The 10,080-nt window shown below is 43.1% G+C and overlaps 1 long non-coding RNA gene across 3 annotated transcripts; it reads right to left on the bottom strand.

Annotated features, from left to right (window-relative positions):
• Positions 1 to 2,400: 2,400 nt before the first annotated feature.
• On the bottom strand, positions 2,401 to 9,790 carry LOC308191216. 3 transcript variants are annotated; one of them, XR_013947809.1, is made up of 4 exons: positions 8,875 to 9,790; positions 6,155 to 6,229; positions 5,985 to 6,076; positions 2,401 to 5,713 (listed from the first exon to the last, which is right to left on the bottom strand). It is a non-coding gene; the product is annotated as an uncharacterized lncRNA (long non-coding RNA). The 3 variants fall into 3 exon arrangements; XR_013947808.1 differs by lacking the exon at positions 6,155 to 6,229; XR_013947810.1 differs by having other exon boundaries at positions 5,985 to 6,229.
• Between the last annotated feature and the right edge of the window lie 290 nt (positions 9,791 to 10,080).

Consider the following 10,080-nt stretch of genomic DNA (forward strand, 5'->3'; position numbering starts at 1 on the left):
GCAACAAAAATCTTGGCACTATTTAAAAAAAAAATAAAAAAAATCAGATCAGTGATTGGGAAGAGTGACCATTTCCCTGCATCCATGGAAAACTGCTCAGGGAGTCACCACGTGGTGGTGAGAGCATCACCTCCGGGATGGGGCTTTCCCAAATTTTCACGGTAACCTGGTGCAGAGTGTATACAAACACTCACAATGACTGCCTAGCAACATCTCCTGCCAATCCATGCAGGGGCAGTGCGAACAAAAATGTGCGCCACGTTCTCCAGCTATTCCTGCAATGAAAATATATTATCAAGGAACAGAAAAACCTGTGTTGGGTTGATGGGGATGGGGTGGAACAGGACCTCTCGCCCCTCTTTCCACAGCACTAACACAAGCCTGACTTTGTCTTCTTGGCCTTGGGAAGTCTTATTTGGTCTCCTGTGATCCTTGTGTCCCCAGTGAAAGCTCTGCGTATGTAGTGCTGTGTGAAAGGATAACGAGGAAGAGGCAGTTCTGCAGCAGAAGCCAGCAGCAATTTCTACAGCCAACAGGTCAAGAGACCTGCAGGACTTTTCCAGATGTGTGCTGTTCCCTCATATTCTATCTCAACCAGAGGGTGGCCCAGCAAGGGAGAATACAGGATTTGTCATGGACGGACTCTACTGCTCTCAGGGACAGGGAATTAATAGGTCCTGAAAGCAGGGGCCCCACAGCAGCCCTGTGACCTTCTGGAAGGTGTCCTTCAGCACTGCTCAACCTATTAGAGAGCAGGCAGCCCTGAAGGTTGGCCATGGCTTAGCTCAGGCTTTACCCTTTTGGGACACCCAAGCATAGTTGATTTTGGTGGCAGTTTTGGAGGTGGGGGTGTCTACACAGTGAGAGGGGCCTGAACTAGCACTGGGGTGAGCCAGTACATCCATGCAATACTGCCCTTTGCTATGCAAAGATATGCAAATTTATTGAGTCCAGTCTAAAATCCTACTGGCCACTTTATGGTTAGGTTGGGTACTACTATCAATCACACTGAAAGTAAATGAAACATCTTGTTCCAAATCCTGCTGACATTGTCAGATCACTGCTAGCTTGAGAGCACCCCTGTGCATTGCTGGGTCTTTCACCCCCACACCATACTCTACCATTTAAAAAAATAAAAATAAAAATAAAAATAAAAATAAAAATAAATAAAAATAAAAATGAAAATGAAAATAAAAATAAAAAAGCTATTTCTTCAGTTTTCTGAGAGGCCAGGAAGAAGACTTTCCTCACTGGAGGACAGTTACAGGAGGTGGGCTTGCAAAAGTCTCCATTTGTCGTCAGTTTAGCTGGCAGCAGGCTACATACCTGTTTTTTTTTTGTTTTTTTCCCAGACTCTCCTGAAGGTACTAAACTGACATAAAATCCAGGTATGTGAAACCTCACTTAGTAGGTGTTCATAATTCCTAGTCAAAATTCAAAGACAAGGCACCTTGCACTTTCTTAATAAGCATTTAATGTGCATAGAAAACCTTGTAAATTATGTTTGGAAAATATATGCATTTGAGACTTGCAATTAGTTTTGAAATTACTGTAATTAGCTAGCTCCTCCTGTAGACATCCTCCTTTTTATTGCTGTTAAAGATACACCTCTCATTTTCCTTCACAAGTAACATCTCCGCGTCAAGGGTGTGACTGTGGGGACACCCTCAGAGAGTAAGAACGATGTCAGGATCTCAGATGTTCACTTGCTGAAAGGTGGAAACCTTCAGCACAACCTATAATAGGTTCCTTTTGTGGAGTAGTCTAGCTGAAGATGTTTAAATTTACTCTTGTCTCCAGCAGCATTTTAACCCTGGGATTAATACCCACCACAACTTCAAGAAGATAAAATGACAGAGATCTGCAAGCAGGGAAACTGGACCACACGACACATATTTCCTGGTCCTGCATCCATCAACCCTTTGTCTATAGTTTGTTTCCTACTCCTGCCTGCACTGTAAGCATTTCAGTTGTACAAATGTCAGCTGAAAGTGACACCAGCTGCTCTGCAAGCTCCAGAGGCAGTTTCTAAGCACAGCTCATAAATACCATTTCTTACATTTGGCTGTGCCTGGGCCTTTCTAGTCATGATACGCTGCCCTGCTCTCCACGTCTGCAAGAATTAAAACTCCATGAAACCCACGCCTTGCACTACGTCTTTGATCCTTTTGTCTCGACTAAAGAAATCCACGCTGATATATAAAGCATGTGTGATACATCAGCCTGGTAGAAAGCTCCTTCGTGTATTAGCCCTCTTCTGGAGGAGTGAGATTTTTGTGGTATGATGCACAGAGCCAAACCTGCCAGCATTCCCTGGAAAGCAGGAATAAGGAGGAAAAAATCTGAGCTCATTATTTGAGACCTGATCATGTTATTATATATATACATATAAATTATTAAATAAAACATACACCCTGTTCTATTCCCCATTGCCACCCTGGCACAGGGGCCCTGGGAACTGGGTGCTGGTGTCGGGGGAATATTGATCCGTTTGGAGGGTAGGGAGTGGGTTTGTCCGTGCTGGTGAGCAGGAACATCTGGAGGGGAAGGAGGGTGCGTTCCTGAGTGGAGCCACAGCTGGCTGCCCCGCGCGTCCACCCCAGCCACAGTTGGCACAAGCACAGCCTTGCACCGCCGGCACCGCTTCCACATGCTATAGCTCTCGCATCACACCCTCAGCCATTCCACATGCTGCCTGTCACTTAGACCATCCCCACATGGCAGGGGCACAGCGTGGCCCTGGCCTCTGGCCCTACGCGGTATAAGGACGCGGGGTGAGGGGGAGCCAGGAGTTGGATCATTTGCATCCCGGAGGCATGAGTAAGATCATTTCCAAATACAGCAGCAAGTTGCTGTCGAGGGTTGCAGGACCATTCATACCAGCAGCAGATGATTTGTGCATACTGTCATACAACATTACTAATGCCGCTGGGTTCCCTCCCAAGTGGAATACCACCCCTTTGAGGCAAAGCCTGGCTGGTATTTAACTGCACAAAGGATCCCTATCAACTATCCTTTCCACTAAAGCTCTGATAAATCACTGTCCTGTCCCCATGCAAGTTGCAACGGCCTTGTCAACCTCCCCCCTCCAACACCATAGGAGAAAACCTTCACCCCTCAATCAGCAGCTGGTGGTCAGAACCATCCTGTAAAACCAGCTCCCCCAGGACATGCAGATGATGACCCTCTGAAAGAATCCCCATCCCACCACTGCACAGGGAGGTGGGGGGTCAGGTCTCTGACCCATGAATCAAGAGCCTCCTGTGCTTGCCACAAAGCCACAGGGCTGTTGGATGATCCAAAGATTTCCTTAATTAAAACTAGAAATCAAATTCTCAAAATAGATATGATTCCATATTGGATCTGCTCCCAGGTTTGATTTTGATCTTCCTAGTCAAGCTGTCTCCTTCCATTCCACTGGAAATCACTGGCTGGAAGCCTTTGGCATCCAGTGCAGCAGGGTTATAATAAACGTACTAAGCAGCAGACTAATAATTCCTGAAATGTGAAATGCTGGGACAGGAATCAATGAAATTTCTGGCATTTTAGTGCTCTTACTCAACTTGCTTGATGTGTTTGTCACCATGAAGTGTGGAGAGATGGTATACTGCAGAGTTGCTAAAGCACTCAGTGCCATCTGCCACATCATGCAAGCTGCTAAGGAAAATAAAGGCCTTTAAAACCATGGACAATATTACAAAATATGTTTAACAGCACATGCCTTTTTCTTCTTATTATTATTTTTGTCTGTGTGTGTTGAGGAAGATGAGGCAAGACAACTGATTTATCAGACAGGTGTGATACCTACTGAGAGACTAAAAATACCACCACCACGTTCTCCAGCTTCACTATAAATCAAATGATCAAATGGATGAGAGGGACTATTGCTAACCTTTACCTCCTTTAATTTCACTGTTGGAACAGCCCCTGGGAAAATCTGAGGCAAACAAAAGATGTTGCCTTTACAAGGCAGTAGTTTGAGCAGTTCAAAGCCCTCCAAGATGAATGTAATGCAGACAGGTCATCTAAGTCTTGTGGTTGCCCTAATAACCAACCACAACCTCAGAGTGGCCTGAGCTCATTCAGCTATGAACTACATCACCTATCCGAAGAACAAGGGGCTGAAATCCAGTCTCATCTGTCTTGGGGGTAAATCTAGGACAACTCTTGTCGATGACAAAAACCTCACCCTAGGCTGAGTTGAGAACCAAATGTAGGCTTGAACAGCTACTTTCTACCTCTACCCAGCCACCACAGCTTACAACCCTATGGGGCAACACTCAAGACACATTATGCCTTGACCCCACAGCCTTGCCTAATGGTTGACAAAGGAAATAGCCTTTGCTCTGACCAAAATGTAGACAACTTAACACAAACAGGCATGGTCTAAATAATGAGTTTGAAAATGAGGATCTCATCTGTTCTTTGTGATATGTTAATCCCAAACTGGCCTTTTCTGAAGCATTTTGAACGTGGCAGAGAAGGGATATGACAGAAAGCCAAAGTCAGTGGAAGAGTCAAGGAAGGAAAGATGTGCTGCTGGCTGTATCCTGGCATGGCATCCAGGTGGTAACGTAAAGACAGCACAAGACAATATACATCTTTCTCCATTGTTTCTGAGTTAACACTCAAGTCTCATTAAAGCCTTACAGAGCACACACTTAAGGAGATTTTCTTTCATGGGAATCCTAGGCCATAAATAGCTGTCTACCTCTGTGGCCTTTGAAGTCACCGGAGAACTGTTCATTGACTTCACCGAGCTTCACCTAAGACTAAAAATACTGAGTGTCCACAGGTGACACACAGACTCAGCTGAGGACTAACAGGCAAGCAGACATACAGTTTCTGATAGTTCTGAGTTAGTTACTGCCTTAGCGTGGGATGTTTTTTCAGACCATGATGGTAAATTCTGAATTCTACAAATTTCTCTTGCAAAGATAAAATAAAATAAAATAAAATAAAATAAAATAAAATAAAATAAAATAAAATAAAATAAAATAAAATAAAATAAAATAAAATAAAATAAAATAAATAAAAAAAAAATAGTGGCTTTCCCCATGGTTGCTTTGTTTTATTTGGTTTGCCTTGGTTTTCCTAGAGGTTCAGAAATGGAGATGGCTTTATCCACAAACCCACACTTAATCAGGGTCAGAGCATCTTACCTCTTCCCACTTCCCAACCACTGCATCTTCCTTTGCACAGACCATTAATTAACCCCCTACACATAGCAGGGTTTGGCTTCCCTACTGAATATCCTGACAATTAGTGCCAGCTGTTAAGGATGACACAGCCCCTGTGTGTACTGAGAAATGGGCTGAGACCACAAATTCATCTCACGTCAGTCACCCTTAGCACACTAAAGCCTTTGACCACCACAGTCAAAATAGGCTTCTCTCAAACTATATACCTAGAAGAAATAGGTGCAGTGTATTTTGCATTATATTTTCCATAGGACAAGTGGATCTAACTTCTTAGATGGTAGGGCTGGATGTCAATATTGGGACCCTTTCTCAGAAGCTTTACAGGTGGGATAAGAGCAAATGCTGACGTTTACTGTCTGGGCCAATTATATTCCAAATAATAAGACTTATTTAACTGCTGGACTCCATTCTTTGTTTTCACAACCTTCTTCTTCAAGGCAATTCCAGAAGCGTAGAAGGAATAGTCCTGTAGGCCAGATCCAGCCCTTGAATCCCCAACTGAGTCTTCCTCTCTAAAGCAATGGGGAAAAAAAAAAAAAGTGATCCTTTCTGTTTGTGCAGTAGTTTTGGAACAAAACTAAGCAAAATAATCAAACAAATCCAAATTAAAGGCTCAAACTAGACATAGAGATGGTTCTTAAATTCCACATTTGACAGGAACCGTGGGACTGTTCAGAATGAAAGCAAAGGCTTCACCTCGCTCTTTCCATTATCCGCAACGACACTGCTAGGCCTGTGGTAAGCTCCATGTAAAGTGGTTGGAGAACACCATAAATTACTGACCTTCATTCACCTACTTTGTGCTCTGTGTGCTGATGTTCTCAGCTGCACTTGGGAACTGCAGTAATAGCAAAGAATAGCAGTCTGGAGCTGATCTGCAGAATGTGGAAACAGAAGGGACCCTTAAGAGAAGCTGTGCCCGATGAGTCAATTTTGCTCATGTTATTGGATACCTCATTTTGACCATCCTTCCCATCTCCATTCAGGATCTTTCCATTCCTTCTTTCTTCAGATAAGGCTTTCCATGCCTAAAAACATCCCAGACAAATTGTGCACATCATCACCAGGATATGCTGCACAAAGTAATACTCTCCTACAGTCTTCTGGTATCAGTAAACCTCTAACACATTCAATATACCCTCTCATCATCTGCACACCTCTATGCAATTCCTATACGCTGCAGTTTTATTGGAATTAGTTCAAGATTCACTAATGTCTCAAAAATGCATAAGCATTATCTGAAAAGTTCAGGAAAAATCCTGCAAATTTCTTTTTTTTTTTTTTTTGTGAAGACACAACATAATGTTTTCTTTTTTCTCTCTTTTTCTCTCTTTCTTCCACTGTTCTTTCCTATTTGCAGAAATACTTCCTTATTCAACGTACAGCATCAAGAGAGGAGACTGCTTGGCTTGTTAGGCTCATGCTGAACAAAAGATGAGCAGAGAAAGGTGAACCTGCACAAAGCAATCATTGACCTACCCCATCTCCTTCTTCTGGAACACCACTCAAGGTCTCACCTTTGTCCATCACATCTGAGCTGTTTGTATTTGTATTCAGAAGTTGCTAATAAATGAGCTAGTAAATTTCCAATGAGAAAAAGTCAATAAACCACAGCAGGTCTTAAGTTAAATCCAGGACCGAGAGAGACAAAATATATGGGGCAAACTTCTCCTCCCTATAGATAAGTAGTAACTTTTTAGTTATTACTAGCCCAATTAGTAACTCTGACCAGACTTTACTAGTGCTCTTGCCAGGAAATCCAATCTGACAGGCAATGGCAGAAGAAACTAAGAATAACAAGATTTTTGCCTGCAGTTCAGGTCCCCTGCAGCAGAACTGAATCGCCCACAGTGGAGGAGGATAGGGGAGAGCTTCTTTGCTCTTGTTATGGTCTATTAGTCTTGTGGCTAATCAGAGGGTATAAGGTCTCCAAGCCTTCAATCCAGGACTATAATCTCACATTACAAATAGCATCGAACTCACAAATGTACACTGTATACAACATTCATGGAAAAAAGTAATTCTCCAAGACTAATAACTATTCTGTCATTCCTTCGGGTCTTGACATGCCACGGCCTCAGGCTCAGGTTATTTCATGTTCATTTGCCTTCTTTGTGGCCCTGTGTGAGGTCTTTCTGGAGTTTAAGCTGGAGGACAGCCAAGGTGTCAAAGGGACACCTTTCCTCTGAGCTGTTGAGTGGAATGTCCTAAGTTTATGAACACTGGAGTAATTCTAGGTATATGGCCCTCATGAGCACCATAAATCTTGGATTTTCATTTCAAACTCTCCCTACTTCCCATGGCTGGGTAAGAGAAATACTGTCACTCCCACTAGATCACTGCAGCTTACTGAAGTTGCTGAGCTGGGTGCTAAGTTATTTTTAATACCCTGCGGGGTGCCTCCAGCAGATACCTGATGAGGACTGTGGGAATCTGAGAATGAAAGAAAATGAAACAAACAAACAAACAAAAACAAAAAAACCCTGACCAACTCTTAATATTGCAAGTCAATCTAGAATTAGTGTAAAACTAACTGTCTCAGTACCTGCTGACACAGAACTCAGGTAACTAAATGTGACTGTGGGCCATTCTCATGGAGAAATGCATGCTCCACAAAAAAAAAAAAAAAAAAAAAAAAAAAAAGGTAATAATAAATGTCAGTCTGGGGGACACGGTGCTAACATCTCAGGCACTTCTAAGTATACCGATTTGTCTATCTACTGATTTGTCTATCTACTAATTTACCTATCATTTATAAAGCTCTAGACATCAGTGATGAATGTAGGGATTATGACAGGGAATATTCTCCATGTTAAAATATTGTACCAAGAAGAGAAACAAGCAAGGAGCCTTAAATATCAGTTTAAGATTTTTCCAAACACCTACAATTACTCAGTATTAGACTTTACTGGACATATCCAGATAGATATTGATCATTTAGATCCATCTTTCTGAGAATAATATAGGAATTCAAATACTGAAACAGGCACGAAGGCTATCTAGTCCAGAGGAGGAGAAAGGACACTTCTTATTTTTTGAAACTGCTCATGAAATATCCAGAGCAGTCTGAATTATTATGAAATTATTATGCATTGGAGATGCAATCATCTACTGGAGATTTTCCCCTTAATCTGTGTCTGACGTGGCAGAATCATAACTTCCCAGTAGACCATATCAAACCTACTCAAAATGTTTTTTCCTGCCTGTCACTCAGGGCTGTTTGGGAATTTGCTAGTGGGACACACACTGTTTCAAAGTGCTGCTTGATTGTTTGGTTTTAATGAGGAAATGTCATTTTATTCCAGAAAAACTTTTACATTTCCAGGCAGCTACTGTCTATGTGTCTGCTAGATTCAGGGTAAAATTTCCCATCAGAGTCTGAAAAAGTTTCCTAAGAAATTTGCTTTGTATTAGTACTTAGGGAAACAGGTTGAATGAGAAAACAAGAGTCAGCAACTCATCTGTGATATTTTCCATGGAGCAGAATTGTATTCAATAACCCTCTCTCTCCTTCATACCTTCTGGGCTGTGCAGCTCTTTGGCTTCCTACAAGGCTCAGCTGACTAGCTCCTTAGACAATGAAATATGGAATTTCTTGATTTTACAGGTAGGACACAAAACCACACTGAAAGCATCTACATGGGATGGGGAAAAAAAAAAAAAGAGCCCATACCTGTATTTCCTATGATTCAGACCAGCATGCCAGCTCCAAATTCAATGTTTCATTTTAACATATGGCTCAGAACAGTGTGTGAAATATGCTTTCCAAAAGGCATGTACAACTGTAGTCCTCAGTCCTGAGTGAGGGCTCCTTTACAGAAAGAAGAAGCAGAGTAGGGTGAAGGAGCCACCCCACACCTCGGGGCAATAAGCTGCAGCTGCAGCGGGGAATCTGATACTCCACATCCCTCCTGGGTGCTCTGAGGAGCGTGGGCCTTCCCAGGACCCCCAGGGAACAGAAAAATGAATCTCACCCATGTAGATTCACTTTTCCATGTAAGAGCTATCCTTGCCACTCCAAAGCCCTCCAGAATCAAGTCCATAAGTTACTATTCAAGGTACCTGCACCAGCTCCTCTCAGGCTTTCCCACCCTCCTCCTTTACAACACAGTTCGCTTTCTCCCCTTGCCTCCTGCTTAAGCCTGCCTCGAGCTGTGGCCAGCAGTGGATAAAATGGCAAGGAATTTTCTTTGTTGGACACGGAGGTGGCCAAGGTGGGACCAAGGTGCAGACAGGCGTTCTCTCCAGCAGCACCACTACTCCTCCAGCCTTCCCAGACACCCAGAGGCCCAGCAGCCTCCAGCTCCCAAGGCTGCAGGCAGTGGCTTTGTCCAGCTACTTTGCTGTCTTGGGGGAAACAAGGAGGGTATTTTCTTTTCTTGTCCCTTAATTCAGTCAGCAAACATTCCCTGCAGACACACACACACAAAAAACTGAGCTGGGAAGAATTGATCTATGCACCATCTTGCATTTGCCAAATGGATTAGCTAATAATTGCTGGATGTCTCAAATGCAAAAGGGGTCCTGAGTCCTATGTATGGAAGAACAGGGCTTGGTCTTTATTTACTTTATTTATCATTGTTTTCCTCCCTCTTTCTCACCCTTGACAAGACCCTGACCTGTTCCCTAAATCCTTTCTTTGGGGGTGTGGGGGAGCAGGGGAGGGGCATGGGGGTCTTTCATTAAAGCCTGTGAGCCTAAAAGTGACTTTGGGAGGCAGGATATTAACCTTTTAGGCTCCTAATGCTGCATTACAAGCTCTAATCCTGCATTCCAGGGCAGGCTGAAAAATGAGGAAAGGATGAGTAGAAGTGAAAATATCACCCACTGTGCAAAATGCGTTCACTCCAAAGGAAACAGAGGTCATTGCAAGGGAGGT

Source organism: Anser brachyrhynchus, assembly GCF_964034855.1.
Source record: "Anser brachyrhynchus genome assembly, chromosome: 2".
Lineage (NCBI taxonomy): Eukaryota > Metazoa > Chordata > Aves > Anseriformes > Anatidae > Anser > Anser brachyrhynchus.